The 27,869-nt window shown below is 45.1% G+C and overlaps 1 protein-coding gene across 1 annotated transcript in view; it reads left to right on the top strand.

The window, feature by feature from the left end:
• FAM163A (family with sequence similarity 163 member A) overlaps positions 1–27,869 on the top strand; it is a 73,528-nt gene that overhangs the window by 12,134 nt on the left and 33,525 nt on the right. Inside the window, exon 2 of the mRNA XM_030206938.1 lies at positions 20,533–20,683. The gene's annotated coding sequence lies outside the window, so the exon portion shown is untranslated. The remainder of the gene's footprint in view (positions 1–20,532; positions 20,684–27,869) is intronic.

The raw sequence follows: 27,869 nt of genomic DNA, 5'->3' as shown, positions 1-27,869 counted from the left end.
CAAGGAGAGAAGGGAATTGCTGGATATGGATGAATGGAGGGGGCAGGGGAGAAAGGAGCATGGATGGACATGGATGGGAGGACTGGGCCCAGGGAGAGAGGAGAAATTGCTGGACATAGAGGGGAGGGGAAGGAAGAGAGAGGAAGGAGATGAGATGTGGAAAAGGAAAGAGGAGAAAAACTGCACATGGATGGAGAAAATAGGCAGAAGCTGGATCCACTGGACAGTCAAGTCTGCAGAGGACCCAGCTTTTACTTACAGATGTAGGACAAAAAATGAAGAAGAAAGGTGGACAGTAAAGAAATAAATGGAAAGGAAGCCCTGGAAATGGAGTTAAGAGGACAGATAGCAGCAGAATCGGATACTGGGCCAGCATGATCAGAAAAACAAAGTCACTAGACAACAAAGGTAGAAAAGATAATTTTATTTTCATTATAGTGTTTGGAATATGTCCACTTTGAGAATCAGGTGCTCAACATTAAAAGTTTATATTTATTTACTTATTTATGGCATTTTATCCCACATTAAACATGAATTAGGGTGTTTTGTGGCTGTACATGAGAATTGTGCTATTATGATCCCTTGTTTCATATTGTTGACGGTCTGCATTTTCTTTATGGGTGGTATATTGGTGTATTAAGTTCTGCCCAGTGTAATATTTATGGTACAGGAAGGTTCTGAGTGTGTTTTTGCACAAAGTTGTGCATAGTGTTTTGCAGTTGAACGATTGTGGTTAGTATATGCTTTGAGCAACCACTTTATTCTTTGACATATGATACATATCTAATATCTAAATTTAATAAAAGGTATTAAATGTGACTTTTATTTTTATTTTTTTTCTGTGTGTTATCAGACAATTATGGATTTAAGCTCCACCCCTGGCCCCACCCCTAATCCCACCCCCTTTAGCCTCCCCAAACAGTTGGGCCACCAACCGCCTATGCTACAGATACAAGAGTGCGGCAAAAATCAACCAGAGCATTCTGTGAAAATCAATTGGCCATATTGTATGTTTTAATATTATTTTGTAAATTGGTTAATACTGCCTACACCAGGGGCGTAGCTAGGTGGGGCCATGGGGGCATGGGCCCCTGCAGATTTAGCCCTGGCCCCCCTGCTTTCACCTCCCCCCGCCGCCGACTCTCCCCCGCCACATTCGACCCCCTCCCACCTCCGCAAACCCTCCCCCGCTGCCACCGCCATCAGGGACCTGTGCTAGCGGGGGTCCCCAACCCCCGCCAGCCGAAGTCCTCTTCAGCACCGGTCTCCGGTGTGTTGTTGATCTGGATTCTGTTTCTGTGAGTCCTGACGTCCTGCACGTAGGAATGTGCAGGACGTCAGGACTCACAGAAACAGAATCCAGATCAGCGAACGCGCCGGGTACCTGGCGGTGGCGGGGAAGAGTTAGCAGCAGCGGGAGGGGGGGTCAAAAGTGGCGGGGGGGGGGGGCGCTAAAATGTGCCCCTTCACCTCGGGCTCTGGACTCCCCTCCCGCCAAAGTCTGGCTACATCCCTGGCCTACACATGTCCTTTGTACCAATAAAATGTATAATACAGTTACTTACATATCTACCGTTTTTTTTTCTCGAGAGAGAGCTCTTTGTTACATTACATTACATTACAAATTCCATTTATATTCCGCATTTACCTATAAGGTCCAGTGCAGATCACAATAAGATAATCCAGCTCAAGTGAAACTTAGTGTAAATCCTTGCATCTAAATTAGACATGGATCCCTGATTCTATAAAACTGCGTACACCTTAAGTGAACGCTCTGCTCCACCCATGCCCCTCCCATGGGCTGCGCCTCCTTTTCAATTGTGTACTAAAAAATTTATGTACGCAGTCATCTTTATAGAATAGCATCTAGCAAGATGCATATAAGAAATGAAATTACCGCCCGGGCTACGCGGTAATTCCAAATTGACGCGAATTGGGAGTGCGTAGGTGCCTACGGGGCTTAGTAAAAGGGCCCTGAAATTGTTACCAATTAGTGCCAATAATTGATTTAGTGCCCAATTATTGGTGCTAATTGGCTCATTCAATTAAATTGCGTGTACAAATTGGGTATGTGCCCAAATTTTCAAGCGCAATTTTGAGTGTCATTTGTAGAATTTGGGGGTTAACATGTAGATCTATTCTTACTGTACACCGCCTTGGAACCAAGAGTTGAGGGCAGTAGCATAGTCAGACTAAGGGAGATGAAATTTTAGGTGGGCCTGAGCCCAAATTGAGTGTACCCAAGACCATCCGTGGCTACACCACTGGTTGAGGGTTCTTCTGTGGGGCAACATGAGGGAGCAGCTGCCCCCTGGGACATGAAGTTTCTCTTTATCCTCCGCAACCAAACATCCCGCCGTGTCTAGCGACATCAATGGCTGCTTCAGTGCAGTCAAAAGATCTGGAAGTGGCAGTTGGGTGAGACGTTATAACAAGAAACGAGACATCTTGGAGCAATATTCCTTCTCGCTTACCCGTGTAAATGTTTAGTCAGGCTGGGTGGGACTAAAAATGTTTTCTTTGTCCCAGAGCAACTTAAGGCTTTCATCGATATGAAAAAGATCTTATAAATTTGGTTCAAGTATATTATGTTTGTGGTTGTAATCATGTTAGTTCTTTTCTTTTAGAGTTTTCTTGTGGATCTCCTTATCTTTGAGGGGCCCATTTACTAAAGGGTTGCCACGCGGCAACTCAGATCAACCACTAGCCCAACGTGGGTACTGGCGGTAGTTCCACCCCCAACGCACGCCATTTCCGGCGCTATCGGAAATATTTTAAAAATATTTCTGCTGGGGGTTACCCAGCGGTAATCGGGCAGCATCGTGTGCTGCCCGGTTACCGCTGGGTTAGCACAGGAGCCCTTACCGCCATCTCAATAGGTAGCAGTAAGGGCTCCTCCCCAAAATGGCCGCACAGCAAGTGCTAACTTACCGCATGACCATTTCTTTTTTTGTAGTAAGTACAAAAGTGAGGTGAATCCAAAGAAGGTATCAAAGAGTCTTTATTGTAAACAGGTTGAAAAACGAGCCGACACAGTCGTGTTTCAGCACAAAAGGCCTGCCTCAGCCTGTTTACAATAAAGACTCTTTGATATCCTCTTTGGATTCACTTCACTTTTGTACTTACTGCTCATGGTTTCGTGAGGGTTTGCTCCTCCTTTGTTTTTCCTCATTTCTTTTTTTGGCCTTTTTACCCGTCCCAGCAAAAGGGGCCCTGACACTTGGCAAAAAATGGCCGCTACAGCTAGCGCAGGGCCTCTTTTACCACAGCTTAGTAAAAGGGCCCCTAAATGCCTTCTCCCACCCCCACTTTTGTGGTCTAAGGAGCACTGAGTATATAATTACTTGTTTCCTTTTTTTCCTAATGCTTTTCGCTATGTTTTGCTGTCTGTTTCTAGAGCAAGTGGATACTTATGTATTATAAAATTACATAAAGAAAAAAAAAAAAGAAAACAAGAACCAGGGTTTAAGATTTAAAAGCAGCTTCAAAAGGTGGGCTTTTAGGTGTGTTTTAACTGAAGAGAGGGGACACTTTATGCAAGAAAGCTTTGATTTTTTTCTTTCTCTCTCTCATAGCTTTTTGAATTTTTCTTTGCTGACCACTTAGATTTTTCTGTAGCCTGGTGTGAGAGACTTAGATAATGTGAGCCCCTTTTAAGTACTTAGGGTTTGTCAATCTTGAGGCTGCTCCCTTTGTTAGCTTTCAAGTTAATTAACATTAATAGAAGGGTAGTGAAATGCCAGGGGGACTGCTGGCTCGGCAGTTTTGTTAGAGCTTTAGAAACCAGGGTTGGTGGAGGAGTTGGGGAAAATAATTGCCTTGTCATTTTCTGGAGAGTATCTCATCATTTAGCACGAGCTTTCATTGATCTGCTTTCACTAGTTAGTCCAAGAGTCTTCAAGTCAGCTTTGTAAATGCTTCTTCCTATTTATGAAGTGAACCCTTTTTTTTAGGGGTGAGCAACAATAAAAAATTGTAATTGTGATTAATTGTGTGATTACAAATTTTGATCACGTGATTAATAGCACTTAATCACGGCATGCATTTTGGGCATTTCTCTCACCCTTTCTTACTGGCTTTCTTCTATTAAATACAATCACCTGTCTCTATCTCTCTCACCCTCTGTTTCTTTCTCTCATGCCTTCCTTCCCAACCTTCACCCAGTTTCTCTCATGCCCCCAATTTTTAAAAAGCAGATCTGACCCCTTCTCCCCACGTTTACCTCAACAGCAGGGCTTGGGCTTTCCTTCCTCCCTGCCTCAAAGTCCTTTTTCTTCTCCTGCATCAGGATCTGCAGATACTTGAGCCGTGCTGTGCAGGAAGTTAGGAAAGTCTCCTGGGACTTGAAACTGTGAATCTTCCCCAACTTCCTGCATGGCATGGCTCCAGAATGCACTGGGCAGGGGCTGGGTGTTACCATTTTGTTCTGGGCAGGCCCAGAGGCAGGGGGGAGGAGGTGTTGCTCCTGTCTTCCTGTCTCCCTGTCTCCAATATTTTAAGGTTTAGGGAGGGGAAGGGGAGAAGGGAGGCCACTAGACTACCAGGTAGATCTTTACAGGGGGGGGGGGGGAGGTCGGGTCTACTGGACCACCAGGATGACTTAGCTTGGAGGGGCCAGGAGGGGGTGCACTTCCTTTGATTTGGACAGACTGCACAGACAAATGTCTTAAAAATGGGTTTTGAAAATAGGTGTTTGGACATTTTGGACAAAAAAACCCCATCCTTTTGAAGCTTTGTGCCGCTTTTTAGATATTTTTCTGTTTTGAAAATGAGCTCCTTGATCTTCAACTTGTTGGTGTGCAATAACTGTGCTGCAACAACTTTAAGACAGTGATTGAGTTGTGAAAGGTCCAGATGTTAAGGATCAGCATATGTGACTATCTGGATATCATCTACAAAATAAAATCCATTTATACCATGACTTTGTTAAGAAGAGCTAATGGGCTAAGGAACGTGTTAAGGTTAATGGTGCAAGCACTGAGCCTTGTGAAAACCCACAAGACAAAATAAGAGCTGATGAACAATATAGACCCATATCAACTAGAGGTCTGAGTGTAAAGAAAGGATGAGAATCACTCCAACACTCTGCTACCAATACCAGTAGCAGCATGATGATCAATTAAGAGCTGGTGGTCCACCACAAGATCAAAAGTGCTCAATAAATCATGCAATACAATGATTGCCAATTTCCCTGAGTCAGGTTAATTCTGAAATTTCTCTATGCCAGGCCATTAATAATGTTTCTGTACTGAATGGACACAACCTTTTTCATTATTTGTGAAAGAAAAGAGAGAGAGAGGTTACTAGGAGATATTTATATGAGAAAGAAGGTACAAAGAACTACAGTTATTGCAGAACTGATGGTATGGAACTTGTATCCAAGCTCTTACTAACAAGAAGAAGAATAAAAGGCAGGAGCCCAAAATGGAGATTCTTGACAAGAGCAGAAGTATAGGGCCTAGATCTGAGATCATAGGTTTTATAGAAAAGACTATAAAAACCAACCAGAGTGAAGAGAATAAATGCAGTCCATAAGTTACAACAACACAAGTTGCAATGGTCTCTAGAATCTTTAAAGATATAAAGTCTTTTCTGATATCAACAACTTTGGAGATAAAAATTGGATAAATCCATTGCAGTAGGCATAGTAGAAGAGGACTGGGATGATGATTTACTTGATGGTAGTTAAATTAGTAACAATACTAAAGAGTATTAATAGACTGAATAAAATTAGAGTAAAAAATACTCTCTTTACAGATCTGACATTCATGTGATAGAATTGTTGTTGTTTCTTACATAGGCACAAGCTCTCGGTGGATGTAGTTGTCTGCCAAACTCGTTCCACTCTTGACGAAAAGCAGCCCCTTATTATACCAAGGAGTATTATTGTGCTTGGCCACAGAGTGGAGTGGTGACACCCTAATGGATATGTTTCCTCAAGGGCTTGAGTCAAAATAGTAGTCCAGTGTATCACTTGCTCAAGTAATTAATAAGAAGACATCTTGATGGAAAACTAAACACTGGATTGACAATATATTAGGATCACTATTAATCCTCTTATCCATGTCTGATTTTCTTCTTTGACTCGGATATCGGCACATGGTGATCACCACTAACCATTGGCAGGACATATTTATTTATTTGCTATACTACAGTTTGCTCAAGAAGGCTTGGACTGTTTTACAGTTTGTATATGGAAACCTATCCATATATATTGTGAATGCACACTACATTTTTTAAATCAGAAATTACAGTGTCTTGTACAGTTCTCAAACTCTGCATTTCTATAAACCCACCCCCCTCCAGGTATACGCTCACTAGGGGCCTGATTCATTAAGGTTTTTTTGTCTTCTTCTTTGTTTATGGGGGGAAAGTACAGAAACTCATATTCTTCCATACTGACTCACTTTGTTGATTTACCACATTCTGTATTCCCTTTTTGGCTGGACCTTCTAGTTAGATCATTAATTCCTTTAAAATTGATTGCTGGTATTAAATTCAAAGTATAACCTATAAAACAGTTCAAAAATCATAATTCACCTTGGTCCTGTTTCACATGAGGGAGTAAAAGAGATCAAATTATGCCATTCTTTAAAAACTCTCTACGATCACAATTCCCCAGTGCAAGGATAAGTACAATACAACAGCACCGTTGTGTATATTTCTATTTATTACATTCAGGGAGATGCTCCCAAAAGCCTATTTTGGAATCCTATGAATTGAAAAAGCAATTACATAAGTTATGCATGGGTCAGTTTTCAAATGGTCCCCATTGTTGCAAAGTCTGCAGATCTCTTCATTGTGCAAAGCTGGATGTGCTTTTTCTTGAGGCCAGGGGTGGACTGACCATTCGGGCAACCAGGAAGTGCCCAAGGGCCCAGAGCCTCTAAGGAGCCCAGAGGCTTTGCCTGGATGCTCACCGCACAATATAGCCCTCTCAGGTCCTACCTTTAAAGGTGTACTGCTGGTGATCTATTGGCGTCTGTGGGGGGAGCATGTTCTTTCTTGCCCATTGTGCTGCCACTATTAGCCCTGCCCAGCACCGCCATACTTTAAAAATGGCGGCCGAGACTCCCTGTGGAAGTCTCGTGAGACTACCATGGGAAGTCTCGGCCGCCATTTTGAAAACACTGTGGCGCCGGCAGGTGGGGGACTAGCGGCAGTGTAGCAGGCAGGAAAGAACATGCTTCCCCCCTCCCCGAGAGACCACTAGACCACCAGTGCCTTTCAGCGGGGGCATCAACTGCGGTGGTAGGAGGGTGTCGGGCAACAGCTGGGCGAGGGCCCAGACCACCCTCAGTGCCCAGGGGCCCAGACCACTCTCAGTCTGTCCCTGCTTGTGCAATTTTATAAAAGTATTTTTTTGTGTGTAAATGCCAATATATAAGTGCATAATGATGCCATTAAGATGGCAAGATGGTCTGTGCTTGTATGTGCATTTAGGGGCCCTTTTACTAAAGGGTTGCTGTGCAGCAATGGGCTTGCCTTGTAGCAACCCGGAACTACCACTGGCCCAACGTGGATGCCTGTGGTAATTCCACCACCCAGCATGCTCCATTTACGCAGGACATTGCCCGGCAGTAATAGGGCAGCATCGCACACTGCCCGGTGACTGCCAGGTTGTTGTGGGATCCCTTACCACCACCTAAGTGGGTGGCGGTAAGCAGGGGCGTACCCAGACTTCGGTGGGAGGGGGGTCCAGAGCCCAGGTGAGGGGCACAATTTAGCCCCCCCCTGGCGCCACCGACGACCCCCCACGCCGCCGCCACCACCACCATCAACTTTGCCCCCCTGCTGACGACCCTCTCGACCCCCCCCCCCCGCCAACCCTCCCCCGCCGCCATTGTTGCCTACCTTTGCTAGTGAGGGACCCCAATCCCTGCCAGCCAAGGTCCTCTTGCTTCCCACGCAAGGCTTCGTTCTGTTTCTGACGTCCTGCTCGTTGTATGTGCAGGACGTCAGACTCACTGAAACAACTTATAAAGAACTGAATATTAAATCTTACCAAGTTCTGGACTTTTCCTTCCCTGGTTAGAGTAAAACCAGAAACAGAGGCAGTGCTGTTTATTATGGGTCTGGAGCATAACCCATAGGCAACTAGAGGCAAAACTTGAAGTGGATTACTTAACCCTCCATCGCCCCAGGTACAAATAAGTACCTGTATATACTATGTACACCACTTTGAATGTAGTTGCAAAAAAAAAAAAAACACAGAAAGGTGTTATATCAAGTCCCATTCCCTTTCCCTGGATTCCTTAAAACCATGTCAGTGGAGCTCACTGGAAGTTGCTGGACTTATTCTGCCTGTACCAGCAGTGACAGAGTTAACTTCCATATGGGCTGCTTTTGAACTCTGGGATATATGCCTGATGCAACTGGACTATGTCAGTTGAGAGTTGTAGCTAGAATCCAAAGGCTGAGAGGAAACCCAGGCAGAGACTAGGTGAAGAAGCTGGACTACAGCCATCCACAGGATTTAGGGGCCCTTTTACTAAAGGGTTGCTGTGTGGTAACGGGCTTGCCGCGTGGCAAATCAGAACTACTACAGGCCTAACGCAGACTCCGGTGGTAGTTCTGACCCCAGCATGCAGCATTTCTGGCACTACCAGAAATTCCAGAAAAATATTATTGCAGGGGATTATCCAGCGGTAACCGGGCAGCACCATACACTGCCCGGTTCCCGCCAGGTTAGTGTGTGAGCCCTTACCGCCACCCCAGTGGGTGGCGGTGCTTCCCCCAAATGGCCACATGTGCAAACTTACCATATGGCTATTTCTTTTTTCGGGCTTTTTTACTCACTGCAGTAAAAATGACTTTAGTGTGAGGCAAAAACAGCCACTGCCGCTAGTGCAAGGCCCCTTTTACTGCAGCTTAATAAAAGGGCCCTTTAGTCCATGATTCTCAGGGACTCCAGCAAGCAAGAGGATTTCTACAACATAAAGCAGAAAGGTCGGGATAGGCATTTGCCTGCTTTGCAGATCTAGAGTTCAACTTTCCACCCTGCTTGAAACCAGAGCAGACAGAGAGGGACTTCCAAAGGAAATGTCCTCACACTTAGGGGCCCTTTTACTAAGCCGTGGTAAAAAAAAAAATGGCCTGTGCTAGTTTTGGCGCATGAAATTGGCACCTGCTGGGCCATTTTTTTTACTACAGTGGGAAAAAGGCCTTTTGTAAAATGGGGCAGTAAATGGCTGTGTGTTAATATTAAAATTAGCACTTGGTGATGTTCTGATTTGATTTGTAGCTTTTCTTCATTCAATTAACAAAAAGACAGGATTACTTTGTTTATGTAGAATAGAGCGCCCAAATGGCACTTGTTTGTTGTAATGGATCTGCACTTCATGTTTCCTGTTTGATGCTGTCTGTTTGTGGATTCATTCAATCCAGCTTCCTGTTAAAAATTAGTGCGTGGCTATTTACTGCCTGAGCCCTTACTGCCACCTATTTAGAAGGCAGTAAGGCCTCATGTGCTACCGCAGGGGCATAGCTATGGGGGGCCATGGGCCCCTGGTTTGGCTGGCGCGGGTCCCAACCCCCACCAGATGAAGCCTTCGACAGCCGCGTTCGCTGCCCTGCTCTTCTTGCTCCTCCTGTGCACGCTGATGCTCCTTTACGTGAAACTGAGGAGCGTCAGCATGCACAGGACAGTAGCAAAAATGGCTGCGCCGGAGACTGGTATTGAAGAAGGCTTCAGCTGGTGGGGGTTGGGGACCCCCCCCCCCCCCCCGCCAGCAAAGGTAGTTGTTTATGAGGGGAACCAACGAGGCGGTGGGTGAGGAGGCGAGGCATGGCGGTGGGCAGCAGGGCGGCACTCAAAATGTGCCCCAACCTCGGGCTCTGGCCCCCTCCCACCGTAAGGTCTGGCTTCGCCCCTGGTGTACAGCAATGTGGCCGCACTGCCGATTACCACTGGGAATGCCTCCCACGGTGGAAAATAGAAAATTATTTTCTACTGCAGGAAACTCCATGCCAACTTCAGAACTACCAGGGGCACCCATGCCACCATGCTGGTATGGTTGATTTGGCATGCACTACCCACACGGCAACCCTACCATGGCTTAGTAGAAGGGCCCCTTAATGACTGAGAATAAGTGCCAAGTGTTTTGCCTGGTTTTTTTCTGTTATTTTGATAGGGGCATAAACAGCTGCCACAAGAATCTTAGGGGGCCCTTTTACTAAGGCATGTAGGCGTCTACACACGTCCAACATGCATCAAATTGGCACTACCACTCAGCTACCGTGTGCCCTGTGAGGTAATTCCATTTTTGACCTGTGCCCGAAACACGCGGTAGAAAATATTTTCTACCGCATGGCACTTACTCAGCGGTAATTGGCAGTTTACGTGCACTGGCTGTTTACTGCCTGGTTAGCGCATGAGACCTTACCACTAAGTCAATGGGTGGCAGTAAGGTCTCAGCCCGAAAATGGTTGTGCGCTGGTTTTAATGTTGCCGCATGTCCATTTTCTGACACACACTCACAAAAAAATGCCTTTTTTCCAGGCGCACTGAGCAAATGGACCTGCATGCATCCAAAACATGCACCTATACCAGCGCAGGCCAATTTTAGGCGCACCTTAGTAAAAGGGCCCCTTATTTTCTTATAATTGTGCCCTCTCTTCGTTTCATTGAAGTAGAAATGCCATCTGCAATTAACTCTCCTTTTTGGGACAGATGAAACATCAGGTTCTTCCACTCCTTCAAGAATATACCTAGAGTTAAATCGTCAGCTTGTAATTTTTTTAGTCACCGTAAATAGGTGATGAAGCAGCGCTTCCAATTCCATCACCTGCGTCCACTGACTTTCACTTGGCATCACTTGAAGGTTGTCCATGTTTACAAGAAAAGGTTTCAGATCAAGCAAATGCTGAATCATTAAGTAGGTATTTTTTATTTATTTAGATTTTTGCTCACACCTTTTTCAGTAGTAGCTCAAGCCTCAAGGTGAGTTACAGTCAGGGACTCTAGATATTTCTCTGTCCCAGGGGGGCTCACAATCTAAGTTTGTACCTGAGGCAATGGAGGGTTAAGTGACTTGCCCAAGATCACAAGGAGAAGCAGTGGAATTTGATCCGGCCACCTCTGGATTGTACAACCAGTGCTCTAACTACTAGGCCACGCCTCCACTAAGAAGTGTCCCTTTTCTGGCTCATCTCTTCAAATTGGAGTCAACTTTAGGTGTTCAGGCAGCAATAACTACTTTCCTCAATTAGAGCAGCAGCATGTCCTTGCAGACTGTCTCTTTTTGCCAGCCACAGTGTATGCACAACACAGCGCATGTGGTGAATTCAGGAGAGTTTTGAGGCAGCTACAACGAAATCATCTTGGAGATCATCATTTTGTTGTTGTTCTATAGTAATGTCAGCTTGTTTCTCAGTTGCAGGAATGTACTGTTCGGTTTCACCTATTCCTATATCTCTGAAGTGTTCTTCTAGCTGTTGGTCATTTTCATTACATAGTAACATAGTAGATGACGGCAGATAAAGACCGGTACGGTCCATCCAGTCTGCCCAACAAGATAAACTCGTATGTGCTACTTTATATGTATACCTGACCTTGATTTATCCTTGCCATTTTCGGGGCATAGACCGTAGAAGTCTTTCCAGTACTTGCCCCACCTGCCAACCACTGGTGCTGCCACCCAATCTCAGCTAAGCTTCTGAGGATCCATTTCTTCTGAACAGGATTCCTTTATGTTTATCCCAGGCATTTTTGAATTCTGTTACCGTTTTCATCTCCACCACCTCCCACGGGAGGGCATTCCAAGTATCCACCATTCTCTCTGTGAAAAAATACTTCCTGACATTTTTCTTGAGTCTGCCCCCTTTCAACCTCATTTCATTTTCTGCATTCATTAGTTTAATCATACTTAGCATGTTTGAAGCACTGTTGTCAGATACAATACGTAGAACTTGCTCTTTTTTTAAGTTCGTAATCTAGCAGAACCTTTTCCACTAAGAACTGGAGAAACTTGCTGGTGTGATGAGCTTTTGTGTCTTTTACTGCCAGCATCTTGGTAACTCATTCTTGTTGCAAACCAATCGGACGTTGATGGCAAAATAGTTCACTCTGTGACATATGCAGGCATCCATTTTAAGAAATACAGGGGTCTTTTTACAAAGGAGCGCTGAAAAATGGCTTGCGGTAATGTAGGTTTTAGGTGTGCGCTGATCCAGTTTTTAGCGCGCCTGTAAAAAAAAAGGTCTTTTTTTTGCTGAAAATGGACATGTGGCAAAATCAAAATTGCCGCGCATCCATTTTGGGTCTGAGACCTTACTGCCAGTCATTGACCTAGCGATAAAGAATCTGGGCGGTAATGACCAATGCGTGTCAAATGCCACTTGGTGCGCGTCCATTACGTGCGTCCGAAAATAGAAAATATTTTTCAGACGCACGCCAAAAATGAAATTACCATATGAGCCACACAGTAGTCAGGTGGTAACTCCATTTTGATGCGTGTTGGGTGCGTGTAGACGCTTAAGTGGCTTAGTAAAAGGACCCCACAAAGTGCTGCTTGAGAGTTTATGTTATTCCTTTTGGTGAATATAAGGGCTTCCTCAGGGCTCTTTCACACACCATTTTCTAGCACTGTCTCTTTCCTGACAAACACTAAGGGGCCATTTTACTAAGGGTTCCCACATGGCAACCCAGAACTACCACTGACCCAACGCAGCCTCCGGCAGTAATTCTGCCTCGAGCGTGCACCATTTCCAGCACAATGAAAAATATTTTTCCGTGGCACTAACCCTCAATGGGTGGTAGTAGGTGCTCTCTGACTCATGGCCACACGGTAAGAGTAATCTTACCGCATGGCCATTTGTTTTTTTGGGTGCTTTTTACCCGCTGCAGTAAAAAAGGACCCTGGGGCACGGGAGAAACGGCCCCCACAGCTTGGTAAAATAACCCCTCATTACCTCTCTACCCTCATCTCCCCTTACGTTCCCGCCCGAAACCTCCGCTCACAGGACAAATCCCTCCTCTCAGTACCCTTCTCCACCACCGCCAATTCCAGGCTTTGCCCATTCTGCCTCGCCTCACCCAATGCTTGGAATAAACTTCCTGAGCCCTTACGCCAAGCCCCCTCCCTACCCATCTTCAAATCCTTACTCAAAGCCCACCTCTTCAATATTGCTTTCAGCACCTAACCTTTATATTTTTATTTTATTTTTTTATTTTACATTTGTACCCCGCGCTTTCCCACTCATGGCAGGCTCAATGCGGCTTACATGGGGCAATGGAGGGTTAAGTGACTTGCCCAGAGTCACAAGGAGCTGCCTGTGCCTGAAGTGGGAATCGAACTCAGTTCCTCAGTTCCCCAGGACCAAAGTCCACCACCCTAACCACTAGGCCACTCCTCCACTACCTTTCAGGAAATCTAGACTGCCCATTTTGATGACCCCTACTTGTCTGAATGTACATTTTATCCTTTAGATTGTAAGCTCTTTGAGCAGGGACTGCCCTTTTATGTTAAATTGTACAGCGCTGCGTAACCCTAGTAGCGCTTTAGAAATGTCAAATAGTAGTAGTAAGTTTGCAAGCCATTTCTCCACTCAGACCTATAAAAGCTGGTTGTGAAAATAATGATAATAGAGGCACACTATCCAACAGTTGTATGACATGTTTTTTTAATGTATCTGCCGTCGTTGTTGCAGTAACTTTGTCACTGACAAAATATCTTGTAACAGATGTCTGTGATGTTTTCTGGCTGAAGGCTTTGGCTGGAAATACTGAGCATTGGTTCCTTGCTTTTGCTGTCATCTTTCTCACTCGCAGCTTTGAATGCTTCTGGATGAAAGTGCTGTAAATGCCTTTTCAGACTGGAACGTTCTTGTAAGGAGCATTTTTATCACTGCCTGAATATGTGCTGATCTTGGCATCACAGCATTTGTCTTCATTTGGGTCCTGTGTCATGCACTGACACACAAAATATTTTCCAACTTGAGTTATAGTGAAATGCCAAAATACAGCTGACTTCATGGGATGCTTCTTTGACATTATGAGTTTATATTTTTAAAAAATGTCAAAAAATTCCATGCTGCAGGGGAAGGCAGGAAGGAAAGTGTCTGTGTCCTAGCTACTGCTCCTGCCTCCCCTGTAGCGTCTGACTAATAAGTTGTAGAGAGAGGAGGGACTTCTGGCAGCCTATTGACTGGTTGTGTCAGATTGATAGGCTGGAGGGAGAAGAGGGAGCTTCTGTAGCCTAGGATAAGTACAGTTCCTGCCTGTGTTGTCAATAGGGAGGGAAAATGCTGCAGATAGACACTGTAGAAAGGAGGGAGGTAAGTTTATTGGCATGACAGTTTTACATGTGTTGACAAAAGTAAAATGTTAAGCAGTTAAGATGAAAAAGAGAGAGAAACACTGGAGAAGAGATGCTGCTGTGAAGGGCTGAAAGAGGTAGAAAGAATCCGTAAGGGGAAGAGAGGCTGGGTGATGAGGACAGGGGTTGGGAGTGGAGCTGAGTGAGAGGAATAGAAAACAGCCTGTGAGAAACTTGGAGAGGGAAAATGGGCTGTAAATGGGAAAGAGAGCTGGGTGAGAGGAAGAAGAGCAGAGAGAGGGGGGAGTACAAGCTTCAGAGGAAAGAGAAGCTAGAAGATATGGAGAGTAGGTAGGTGGAATTGGGAAAAGAGAGGCTGAGAGGCAATGTGTAGGGTTATCACATGTCCGGTTTTACCCAGACATGTCCTCTTTTTGAGGACACTGTGGGACGTCCTGGTGGGTTTTTCCAGCCTACCGGTTTGTCCAGGTTTACGGGCAAGTGGGCAGGCTTCCTGGCAGACTGGTGCTGGCACTGGCGGGCCTCAAGGTGTCCTCCCCTGCCCTACCTTATTGTGCTCTGGTGGTCTAGTGGCCTCTTCAGGGCAGGAAAGGACCCCACTCTTTCCTGCCCGGCGATGCCGCTCCCGCTCGCTGCTCGTGCTGCTTCAAAATGGCTGCTGAGACTTCAAGCGGTGGCCTTGCAACACTTCCACAGAAGTCTTGTGATATCATCACTTTTATTCTCGACAGCTATTTTGAAACGGCGCCAGCAGTAAGTGGGCAGCAGTATCACCGGGCAGGAAAGAGTGGGGTCCTTTTCTGCCCTGAAAAGGCCACTAGACCAACAGGGCATGATAAGGTAGGAGAGGGGAGGGGAGGTGGATCATGGATGGAATGTGGGAAGGGAGTAGTGGGTGAGGGAGGCTTTATTTGGGGGGGATCAAGGTGACTGTGTGGCATGGGGGTGGGAAGGGGTGTGGCAGCGTGGGGAGGGGCGTGGCTATTGGTGTCCTCTTTTTTGTCAAGGCAAATATGGTAAATCTAGCTATGAGTGTGGTGGGGAGATTCATGGTGGAGAGATGACAAGGGTGAGAGGGTGAGAGAAGCTGCAGGGAGACAGATTATGAACAAACACATATGGAAGAAAGAAATTATGAAGAAATGAGAGTAAGATTTTGAGTGTAAGTGAGAAATGTAGTTGAAATTTACTCAATTTGTTCTCTGTGGGTTCAGTGGAATCCTTTTCTATGCAGAGATGCTTTGCACGCTCCTTCTGATCCAGATATCTTTCAAAATCAAATTAATCCTCAGACGATGTTAAGTAGATACTGTCCCAGCGTATGACTTGATCAATAATTGCCACTTTTCCGGCACCTCTCTGCAAAATGGAAACAACTTTAGGTGTTCTGGCAGCAATAAATGCATTCCTCACCTTGTCAATCAGAGCAGCAGCATTGTTCATCTTGCAGACTGTCTCTTGTGTCAGCTGCACTGAATGCACAGCACAACGTATGTGATGCCTATGAAGTTTTCTGGTCCTTTGCCTGGCTGGAAATACTGGGCATTAGTTCCTTGCTTTTGCTGTCATCTTTCGCTCTCACAGATGAAATACTTCTGGGTGAAAGCGCTGTAAATGTCTTTTGAGATTGGAAGCTCTTGTAAGAGTATTTTTATCGCTACCTGAATGTGTGCTGATCTTGGCATCACAGCATCTGGATCCTGTGTCATACACTGACATAATATTTTCCATCTTGAGTTATGGTGAAATGTTCAGATACAGTTGACTTCATGGGAAGTTTCTTTGACATTATGAATTTATATTTAAAAATAAAAAGTCAAACAAAATTCCAAATGTCTCCTTCCCTTCCTTTCAGCTATAAGCTGAAGAAGATAATGATTGGCTGAGGTAGGTGATGGTCTTAAATACCAGCCCTTAACCAATCAGAGCGTGCCACATTGGGTTGGTGAATTCCTGTTGATTAATGGCCCTTGAAAACGTAAATTGATATTAGGCTTTAACAGGGCATTATGAATGTTGTAAGTTTTTATTTTGAAGATGGAATTCATTCACTTTTACAGACTCCAACTCTGACTCCACCCAAAATTGTTTCTGACCGACTCCACAACCCTGCCTCAGCACCTGTAGGCCCCAATTGGGGGAGGGGGAAGTACAAGAGTTATTACACTCTTTAACCTCTGTTGAATCATAGTCCCCCATCAATCTCCTAATACACATTTGCTCCTTCATACAGTATTAAATCCAAACATATATTCTGTATCTACAGAATCCCCAGCACATCCCTGAACCATTTGTGTAATGCAGAGCTAATGGTTAGTGCAGTGGCCAGAGAACGGTGGGGGGGGGGGGGGGGGGGACCAGATTCAATTCCCACTGCAGCCCCTTGTGACTCTGTGCAGCCATCCATTGCCCCATATATAATATGCAAAATGCTTTGATTGTAACCACAGAAAGGCAGTATATCAAATCCCATCCCTCCTTACCATATAAAATAAATTCCTGATTCTAATGTCATCTCAGTAACAGTAAAACAAAGCCTCTCAGTACTAGGCATATTGTAAAGTAATATAGATCTCTACAAAAAAAGTCACTTAGGACCTAAAGCAAGTCTACCATACCAGAACTGACTTCCAACATTCACACAAGGATCCTACCTTGGTAAAGGTTGTAATGGATCCTAAAACATCAATACATCTATTGAGAAAATTGCCCCCCCCCCCCCCAGAATACTACAGATCGCTTTGTAGAAAATTCATGCAAAGAATGTCTGACCTTGGTCACACACACAGAATAGAGAGACACCCTCACCATATGCAGAATAAGTGACCACAAAGTGAAAATATAAATATGTAGACAAAAATTAAACTGAACCTCCCAAGAATTCACCAGTTGGAATGCAGCACTAGAGAAGTAGAAAGAGATGCATTTCCCCCTGCACTCTGCAAAATATAAAGACAGTAGATGTCAGGATTGGCATTAAGGGAGGGGCGGGGCTGCAAACAGGGTAGTTACTGTTCTGGGCCCCCTATCTAAAAAGGGTCCCAGTGCTGCCTGGAGCTGAAGAAAGCACAGCCTGATAGCAGACTTTGGGGTCCCCTCCCAAACTTTTGCCCTGGATTGGGCCCCAGCCTTCTGATACCAGTCCTGCAGATGTGCATTCCAAACACTGACATATTCCAACCACTATATATAAAATACTTTTTTTTTAAAACTTTTGTTGTAATATTATTTTTTAATCATATTGGTCCCTGCTCTTCTTTTCTAATTTCCTCTGTCTTTTCTTCAAAGACGGGGGCATTATTTTTTAAAAGTACTTAAAGTAAAAACTTCAAAAGTAGTGAAGTAAAAGTAGAAAGTTTTATCCAAAAAATACTTAAGTAAAAGTGATAAAGTACAGTTTCTTAAACAACTTTTTTTTTTTTTTTATTACAAAGTAAAAAGTATTCTAAAAATGTTGGGACCACAGAATCTAGTATGTTTAAAAGCAGTACTGTGGATACGTACATAGCAACTTGTGATCTGTCTAGATCTCTGAGGGTACAATGGAACAGAAACTTTAATAAATGAAATTAAGGCTCTGATGATTAGAAGCAAATGCGGGCGCTAGAGGACTGTTGCCCGCGTTTGCCTGCACTCCAGGATTAGAGCGGTAAGCACATTGTTTCATGTGCTCGCTGGCTCTGACCAGGGTGCTGTCACACCCTTCACCTAATTCAGGAAGCTGCTAGAATCTTGCAGCATGCTGTGTCTAAGAGTCTTGTGAGTGTTTAACTTCTGAAATGTGTTAATTGGAGGGCATTGCCTAAGTATATGTGATATATGAAATGAAGCAATTAACCCTCTCAATTTATGTAATGCTGGATAGCCATCAACCACGCAATGTTAATTTAACAATTAACAAAGAAGGTTGAGCATCTGAAGTATTTTCCTCCTCAACAATCCAGCATTACATAAATTGAGAGGGTTAATTGCTTCATTTCATATATAACGGTTGTTAATAAGCAATTTTCCATCAGTTATTTAAACTAAGTACAGTGGGGGAAATAAGTATTTGATCCCTTGCTGATTTTGTAAGTTTGCCCACTGACAAAGACATGAGCAGCCCATAATTGAAGGGTAGGTTATTGGTAACAGTGAGAGATAGCACATCACAAATTTAATCCGGAAAATCACATTGTGGAAAGTATATGAATTTATTTGCATTCTGCAGAGGGAAATAAGTATTTGATCCCCCACCAACCAGTAAGAGATCTGGCCCCTACAGACCAGGTAGATGCTCCAAATCAACTCGTTACCTGCATGACAGACAGCTGTCGGCAATGGTCACCTGTATGAAAGACACCTGTCCACAGACTCAGTGAATCAGTCAGACTCTAACCTCTACAAAATGGCCAAGAGCAAGGAGCTGTCTAAGGATGTCAGGGACAAGATCATACACCTGCACAAGGCTGGAATGGGCTACAAAACCATCAGTAAGACGCTGGGTGAGAAGGAGACAACTGTTGGTGCCATAGTAAGAAAATGGAAGAAGTACAAAATGACTGTCAATCGACAAAGATCTGGGGCTCCACGCAAAATCTCACCTCGTGGGGTATCCTTGATCATGAGGAAGGTTAGAAATCAGCCTACAACTACAAGGGGGGAACTTGTCAATGATCTCAAGGCAGCTGGGACCACTGTCACCACGAAAACCATTGGTAACACATTACGACATAACGGATTGCAATCCTGCAGTGCCCGCAAGGTCCCCCTGCTCCGGAAGGCACATGTGACGGCCCGTCTGAAGTTTGCCAGTGAACACCTGGATGATGCCGAGAGTGATTGGGAGAAGGTGCTGTGGTCAGATGAGACAAAAATTGAGCTCTTTGGCATGAACTCAACTCGCCGTGTTTGGAGGAAGAGAAATGCTGCCTATGACCCAAAGAACACCATCCCCACTGTCAAGCATGGAGGTGGAAATGTTATGTTTTGGGGGTGTTTCTCTGCTAAGGGCACAGGACTACTTCACCGCATCAATGGGAGAATGGATGGGGCCATGTACCGTACAATTCTGAGTGACAACCTCCTTCCCTCCGCCAGGGCCTTAAAAATGGGTCGTGGCTGGGTCTTCCAGCACGACAATGACCCAAAACATACAGCCAAGGCAACAAAGGAGTGGCTCAGGAAGAAGCACATTAGGGTCATGGAGTGGCCTAGCCAGTCACCAGACCTTAATCCCATTGAAAACTTATGGAGGGAGCTGAAGCTGCGAGTTGCCAAGCGACAGCCCAGAACTCTTAATGATTTAGAGATGATCTGCAAAGAGGAGTGGACCAAAATTCCTCCTGACATGTGTGCAAACCTCATCATCAACTACAGAAGACGTCTGACCGCTGTGCTTGCCAACAAGGGTTTTGCCACCAAGTATTAGGTCTTGTTTGCCAGAGGGATTAAATACTTATTTCCCTCTGCAGAATGCAAATAAATTCATATACTTTCCACAATGTGATTTTCCGGATTTAATTTGTGATGTGCTATCTCTCACTGTTACCAATAACCTACCCTTCAATTATGGGCTGCTCATGTCTTTGTCAGTGGGCAAACTTACAAAATCAGCAAGGGATCAAATACTTATTTCCCCCACTGTATATGTGAACATGTGACAAGATAAGGGTGTAACAGCCCTCAGACATGTACCCTCAAGTGAGACCATTTTGGAATCCCTGTTCCTAAGTAAAACTCTCGCCCTATATGATGTAATGGGAGGTGGCCTCCATATGTCATTTAAAGAACAGGGGGAGCCACCTTCACTTTTAAGAGTGAACTATAAAGGGCCTTAAAAGCCAACACCCAGTATCTGCCTTCAAGAGTGTCTATGGAGTAATGAGAAGCCAACTTTATCAGTCTCAGCGTGGTATCCTAAGTGATCCTCTGAGTCACTAACTCCAGCTCCAGGAGAGCAGTACCCCCCCCCCCCCCCCAAGTCAGCTAGGCTTGAAACAGCAGTTTGCTGCAGTAAGGGAGAAGAAGCACCCGGACAAGGAAGTATCTGTGGAGGAACAGCAAAGGAGTCAATACATCAAGAGGAAGATAACCACCCCCATATCTGCTGGAGAAAAGAGACTCTAACTCAAAGCAGTAGAAATGGACCTGACACTCAGGATTCAAATAATGTCTATGGAGAGGGATATTTTGGTGTCCAGATCAAACTTTAAACACTGTTGGCATGTAAGTTCCAGGGTATATTTGAAAGGGAATGTGCTTTCTCTTTCAGGGGAATATGTGCTTCAGAAGAAATGGAGAATAAAAAGGAGAACATTGCCCAGGAGACATCCAGGAGAGGAGAATCAGGAGGAAGAGAGTAAAGTCCAAGAATTTTGAAAAATCAACTATTTCTTTTGTCTTTTCTACTGTGTTGACTGAAAGTAAGGACTGTTTGACCTTTTATTGGGGGGGGGGGGGGGGGGGAAGGATCAACTCATAAAGGCATTTTAATGAAAAATAATACATCTTAACCTTTTGCCTTTTACTTCTTGAATTCTTATAGTTATTCCAGTTTAGGCCCTGAGCTAAATCTTTGTGTAGTCTCCAAAACCCTTTACATTACTTTAAGGTACCCTCTTTGCCATTTACCTGGTTTTTTCCACTTAAAGTGGCAGCCATGCTAACCAGTTTTTCCTTTTTGCAGCCCCTCCGGGGCTACTTTCAGCCCCCCCCCCCCCTTATTGAGAGATTAGCTATATAAGAAAGAAAATTATGGTTAAACATCTTCAGTCTCATAAAGGTCCAGTGTGACTTATGTAATACTAGTAAAAAAGGCCCGTTTCTGTTAGAAATGAAACGGGCGCTAGCAAGGTTTTCCTTGGAGTGTATGTTTCAGAAAGAGCGTATGTGAGAGATGGAGCGTATGTGTCAGAGAGAGAATGTGAGAGAGAGAGAGAGAGACAGAGTGTATGTGTTTGTGCGAGAGAGAGAGAGTGTGTGAGAGACAGTGTATGTGTTTCTGTGTGACACTGTGTGAAAGAGAAGGACAAAGACAGTGAGTGTGTGAGTGAGAGTGTATGTGGCAGACAGAGAATGAGTGACTGCGTGTGTGGTGTGAGGAACCCCCTCCCTCTCCCCTGCTCCCTTGCAGCCAGGCATGTGCAGCGACCCTCCTCTCCCCGTGTTCCCCCTGCAGCCACCCATGTCCAGCATCCCCCTGCAGCCACCCATGCCCATCAACCCTCCTCTCCCCCTGCTGCATCCTTCCTGTCTCCCCTGCTCCCCCTGCAGCCACCCATGTGGTCTCAGGCCCCCCCCCCTCAGCATCCCTCCTGTCCCCCTGCAGGCACGCATGTGCAGCGTCCCTCCTCTCTCCCCTGTCCCCCCTGCAGCCAGCCATGTCCAGCGACCCTTCTGTCCCCCTGCCCCCCCTACAGCTACCCATGTCCAGCGACCCTCCTCTCCTGTGCAGCCACCCATGTCTGAGGACACTCCTCTCCTTTTTCCCTGTTCCTTCCCTGTGGCCAGCCATGTCCATCGACCCACCTGTCCCCCCTGATGACCACCAACCCTTCTGTCCCCCTGCCCGCCCTGCAGTGTCCGTCCTGTATCCCCTGTCCCCCTTGCAGGCACCCATGTGGTGTGTGGAGCCCCATCCCTATCTCCCTGTTCCCTGCCCCCCCTGCAGCCACCCATGTGCAGCGACCCTCCCCTCCCCCTGCTTCCTTCCAGCCAGCCACCCATGTCCAGCGAGACCGCCCCTTCCCCCCCCAGCCGGCGCAGCACCCAAAGAAAGCCCCTTGTCCCCCACCTTCGCGCATCACCCGATTCCCCACCATGGCACATCACCAAGCCCCTCCCCCCATCATCAACCCCCTCGCCACCCGCAACCGCTAATACAAACTGTGTCCGGCGGCTGCTGCTTCTGCTATTCATCAGCAGCAGCCCGTACATAAAGAAAACCAAAGAAAAAAAATCCTCCTAAAACGCACCTCCATTGAGAAGCATCTCACATTGGCTGAAGTCTCAGCATGCGCTCCTCCTCTCCCCTCTGACGTCTCGGCGTTTCTCCGGGGTCTTCCGGCAGGGGCACTGACATTGAGGGGAGAGGAGGAGCGGCTGCAGAGACGTCAGCCAATGTGAGATGGTTCTCCACGGAGGTACGTTTTAGGAGGTTGTTTTTTTGTTTGTTTGTTTTCTTTATGTACGGGCTGCTGCTGCTGAATAGAAGCAGCAGCAGCCGCCGGACAGAGTTTGTATTAGCGGTCGCAGGTGGCGAGGCGGTCGATTTGGGGGGGGCTTGGTGAAGCGACGGGGGAGGGGCTGGGTGATGCGACAAGGAGGGAAGCGGCGGGGGGGCACTTAGAGGTGCACCGTCGAGGCTGTTTGTGTGTGTGTGTTTGTGTTTGTGTGTGTGTGTGTTTGTGTGTGTGTTTGTTTGTGTGTGTGTTTGTTTGTGTTTATGTGTGTGTTTGTGTGTGTGTTTGTTTGTGTGTGTGTGTTTTGTTTGTGTGTGTTTTTGTTTGTGTGTGTGTGTTTTGTTTGTGTGTGTTTTTCTTTTGTTTGTGTGTGTTTTTGTTTGTGTGTGTGTGTGTGTTTTTGTTTTTTTTGTGTTTTTGTTTGTGTTTATGTGTGTGTTTTTGTTTGTGTTTGTGTTTTTGTGTGTGTGTTTTTGTTTGTGTTTGTGTGTGCGTTTGTGTGTGTGTGCATTTGTGTGTGCGTTTGTGTGTGTGTGTGTGTGTTTGCGTTTGTGTGTTTGTTTGCATTTGTGTGTTTGTGTGTGTGTGTTTGTGTGTGTGTGTTTGTGTGTGTGTGTTTATGTGTGTGTTTGCGTGTGTGTGTGTGTGTTTCTGTGTGTGTTTGCGTGTGTGTTTGTGTGTGTTTTTGTTTGTGTTTGTGTTTTTGTGTGTTTTTGTTTTTGTTTCTGTGTGTTTGTGTGTGTTTTTGTGTTTGTGTGTGTGCGTTTGTGTGTGTGCGTTTGTGTGTGTGTGTGTGCATTTGTGTGTGCGTTTGTGTTTGTGTGTGTGTGTGTGTTTGCGTTTGTGTGTGTTTGTGTGTTTGTTTGCATTTGTGTGTTTGTGTGTGTGTGTTTGTGTGTGTGTGTTTTTGCGTTTGTGTGTTTTTGCGTGTGTGTTTGTGTGTGTGTGTGTGTGTTTATGTGTGTGTGTGTTTATGTGTGTGTGTTTATGTGTGTGTGTGTGTTTGCGTGTGTGTGTTTGTGTGTGTGTGTTTGCGTTTGTGTGTGTGGGGGGGTTGCGGGTGGCTTTTGTGGTCGTGTGGTTGGGGAGTTTGCCAGCAGTCTGTAGCGATTCCTAGGCAGGGGGAGGAGTACGGAAACACTCCCCCTGCCTGGGTCATTGTTTGTTGGAGGGGGTTGCCAGTTGGTAGGGGTGCCTTTATGGATCCCTTTACTCTCTGTGTTCCGCCCTCGAGGGTGGGGCAGAGAGACATGGTGAGTTGGATGGCTTCACCACCATGAACTTACGAACTGTTGAGGGATTTTGCAGATGGCTTCAGCAGGTTGTCTTCAGAATGTTGAGGTAGCGTTTTATGTACAGATGGGGCGTGGCTGAGGGCGGGTCTATGAGTGAGGGTGACTGGTCCTAGCCTATGAAGACTACAGGATTTTTGTGCTTCTCTGCCTTGGAGTGAGTTTCAGAACGTTCAAGGTGGGATTTATTAATATAGATATATATTTTTTCTTTTTCTCTTGACAGTTTCTTCTGTTTCTTTTGCATTTCCAGTTCAATCAGAAACAGCCTCCTTTTAGATTTTGGTACCATGGACCTTCATTCACAACTGCCTGGGGGTTTCACCCATTTTATGTCCCTTCCCAAATCACTTTGGAGGTCTTAAGCCACGGTAGCACTTTTAGCTCACAGTAGAAATCAGCTGGTGGTAAACGCCGAGAAGCCCATTATATTCTTATGGACGTCTTGACATTTACTGCCAGCTGATTTCTACCACAAGCTAAAAATGCTGCCACGGCTTAGTAAAAGACCCCCTTAGCCCAACAAAGTAACAACTATCCTTGTCCAGGAGCTGCAGACTGTGGTTTCCTCCCAAAATGACAGACTGGATTAGGAATTGGTTGAGTTGAACGAAGTAGAGGATAGTGGTAAATGGAGCTCACTCTGAGGACTAGGGGGCATGCGATGAAACGACAGTGTAGTAAATTTAAAACAAATCGGAGAAAAGTTTCTTCACCCAACGCATAATTAAACTCTGGAATTCGTTGCCGGAGAATGTGGTGAAGGCGGTTAGCTTGGCAGAGTTTAAAAAGGGGTTAGACGGTTTCCTAAAGGACAAGTCCATAAACCACTACTAAATGGACTTGGTAAAAATCCACAATTCCAGGAATAACATGTATAGAATGTTTGTACGTTTGGGAAGCTCGCCAGGTGCCCTTGGCCTGGATTGGCTGCTGTCGTGGACAGGATGCTGGGCTCGATGGACCCTTGGTCTTTTCCCAGTGTGGCATTACTTATGTACTTATGTACCAGTGCTGTAAGGCAAGGTTTGGTTCTTGGGCCAGTTCTTTTTAACATTTTTTGTGGATAACATGAGGAGGGACCTAATGGAGCTTGAAGAATGGTCCAGAATTTGGCAGCTATTTAATACTCAAAAATACAAAATCAAGCATTTGGGCTGCAAAAACCCTAGAGAGCAGTATAGTATAAGGGGAGAAGTACTTCTGTGCATGAAAGAGAAGTGGAACTTGAGTGATCGTGTCTGATGATTTTAAGGTGGACAAAGAAGTAGAAAAGGTGACGGTGAAAGCTAGAAGGACGCATGGGTGCACAGGGAGAGGAATGGTCAGCAGGAAAAAGGAGGCGTTAATGCCTTTATATAAGTGTCTGGTGACAAGCAACAAAAAGAAGCACAAAAGGGCCTCCAGAACTGGAGCAATGGTACAATCTTTATTCAAATTGACCCGACACGGTCCGCGTTTCGGCGCTCCACAGCGCCTGCCTCAGGGGTCAAGATAGATATTCCTTAACAATTTTGCAGTTCCCAAATGGTAAGTACATAAGTAATGCCACACTGGGAAAAGACCAAGGGTCCATCGAGCCCAGCATCCTGTCCATGACAGCGGCCAATCCAGGCCAAGGGCACCTGGCAAGCTTCCCAAACGTACATGTTATTCCCGGAATTGTGGATTTTTCCCAAGTCCATTTAGTAGCAGTTTATGGACTTGTCCTTTAGGAAACCGTCTAACCTTTTTTTAAAAACTCTGCCAAGCTAACCGCCTTCACCATGTTCTCCGGCAACGAATTCCAGAGTTTAATTACGCGTTGGGTGAAGAAATATTTTCTCCGATTTGTTTTAAATTTACTACACTGTAGTTTCATTGCATGCCCCTAGTCCTAGTATTTTTGGAAAGCGTGAATAGACGCTTCACATCCACCTGTTCCACTCCACTCATTATTTTATATACCTCTGTCATGTCTCCCCGCAGTCGTCTCTTCTCCAAGCTGAATAGCCCTAGCCTCCTTAGTCTTTCTTCATAGGGAATTTGTCCCATCCCCGCTATCATTTTAGTCGCCCTTCACTGCACCTTTTCCAATTCCACTATATCTTTCTTGAGATGCGGCGACCAGAATTGAACACAATACTCAAGGTGCGGTCGCACCATGGAGCAATATAACGGCATTATAACATCCTCACACCTATTTTCCATACCTTTCCTAATAATACCCAACATTCTATTCGCTTTCCGAGCCACAGCAGCACACTGAGCAGAAGGTTTCAGTGTATTATCGACGACGACATCCAGATCCCTTTCTTGGTCCGTAACTCCTAACGTGGAACCTTGCATGATGTAGCTATAATTCGGATTCTTTTTTCCCACATGCATCACCTTGCACTTGCTCACATTAAACGTCATCTGCCATTTAGTCGCCCAGTCTCCCAGTCTCGTAAGGTCCTTCTGTTGCGAGTTAACGACTTTGAATAACTTTGTGTCATCAGCAAATTTAATTACCTCACTAGTTACTCCCATCTCTAAATCATTTAGAAATATATTAAAAAGCAGCTGTCCTAGCACAGACCCCTGAGGAACCCCACTAACTACCCTTCTCCATTGTGAATACTGCCCATTTAACCCCACTCTCTGTTTCCTATCCTTCTTATGTTTCCAAAATCTGTAGTAAGGTCCCAAAGAAAATGTGTTAGAATCTTCGTTCAGTTGTGCAGGATTCTTACAAAAAGCTGCAGTAAGTTTTTGAGAAAACCGCCAAATAAAGATTGTACCGTTCCAGTTCTGGAGGCCCTTTTGTTCTTCTTTTTGTTGCTGTATCTTGTGTACCATTGGACCCTCTCTTCTTGGCTGTCTGGCAAGTATAAGTGTCTGGTGAGACATCATTTAGAGTCCAGATGGTGGCTACTAAGACAGTCAGTGGTCTTTGTCATAAAGCATGTGGGGACAGATTTAAAGATCTTCATATATGTACTTTGGAAGAAAGGCAGGAGAGGGGGATATGATAGAGATATATAAACACCTCCAGGAAGTGAGTCTCAATTCAAAAGAAGTTCTGGAATGAGAGGGCATAGGATGAAGGTGAAAGGGGAGAGACTCACGAGTAACCTGAGGAAATATTTCTTCGTGGAAAGAGTGGTGAATTTGTGAAATGGCCTGCCAGTGGAGGTGATAGAGACAACTGCATCTGAATTCACAAAAACTTGGGACAAGTATATAGGATCTGTAAGGGAGAGGAAGGGATAGTAGATGGCATGAATGGGCAGACTGGATAGGCCATATGGTCTTTGTCTGCCTTCATTTTTCTCTGTTTCTAATACAGTAACTTGAATCCTGAGCATGGCCCCTAAGCATTGTCATTGGTTATGACTTTCCTCCATCCTAGGGTCTGTGAAAACTTCCTTCATAACATTCCCAGCCCCAATCCTGCTGTGAAAATCAAACCTAGGTCTTCCTCAGGAGTGCACCTTGGTACCAGTAAACCACTGAACCAGACTCATTGTCCCTAGCATGTTTATACCAGAGGATCAGAAAGTGAGAGGATGTATCACTGTGGTAGTTTCACAAAGGAGAGAAGGAGAGAAAATGGGGGGAAATCTTTTTTGCATACACTGTGCTAGAAGAAACCGTGATATGCATCTATATTCTTTACTGTGTTGACTTCACTGGACAGGTTTCCCTTTTAAAATTGAGCATGAGACATTTCCTAGAAAAGACACATGTAGATTTCAAAATCCAATCTAAAGTGGTGGTGTCCAGCTTCACCCTAAACACTACCTCCAAGGCATTCAGTGAGCGAAGGCAGCTTTCAGATGGTCACTTTAACCCAGGAAGAATGGCTTTGAAAATTATCCTCTGTAAGTATAAACAAACTTGCTGAATTTAATTTCATACTAAAAGTGACCTCTCATTGTTTTGGTACAGGTGCAGAGGCATATGAAGTAAGTACCTGTGAGATCTTTGACAATAGCCCAATTAAATTTGAAACATTTGTAAACAAATCAATGCCAATATGAGTTTCTTTTATAATTCAGGAAACTGGTCACCAGGAGAAAGAATACAAAGTAGATGTTACAGTTTGGGCAATGTAGTTCTCACTCCACCTATTTAACACAGAAGCACAGTTTTTACAGGTTTTAGAAGAAAGA

This window comes from Microcaecilia unicolor, chromosome 6 (assembly GCF_901765095.1).
Source record: "Microcaecilia unicolor chromosome 6, aMicUni1.1, whole genome shotgun sequence".
In the NCBI taxonomy this organism is placed as follows: domain Eukaryota; kingdom Metazoa; phylum Chordata; class Amphibia; order Gymnophiona; family Siphonopidae; genus Microcaecilia; species Microcaecilia unicolor.
The sequence above is the reverse complement of the archived record's forward strand: the minus strand, read 5'-3'. Positions and strand labels throughout refer to the sequence as shown.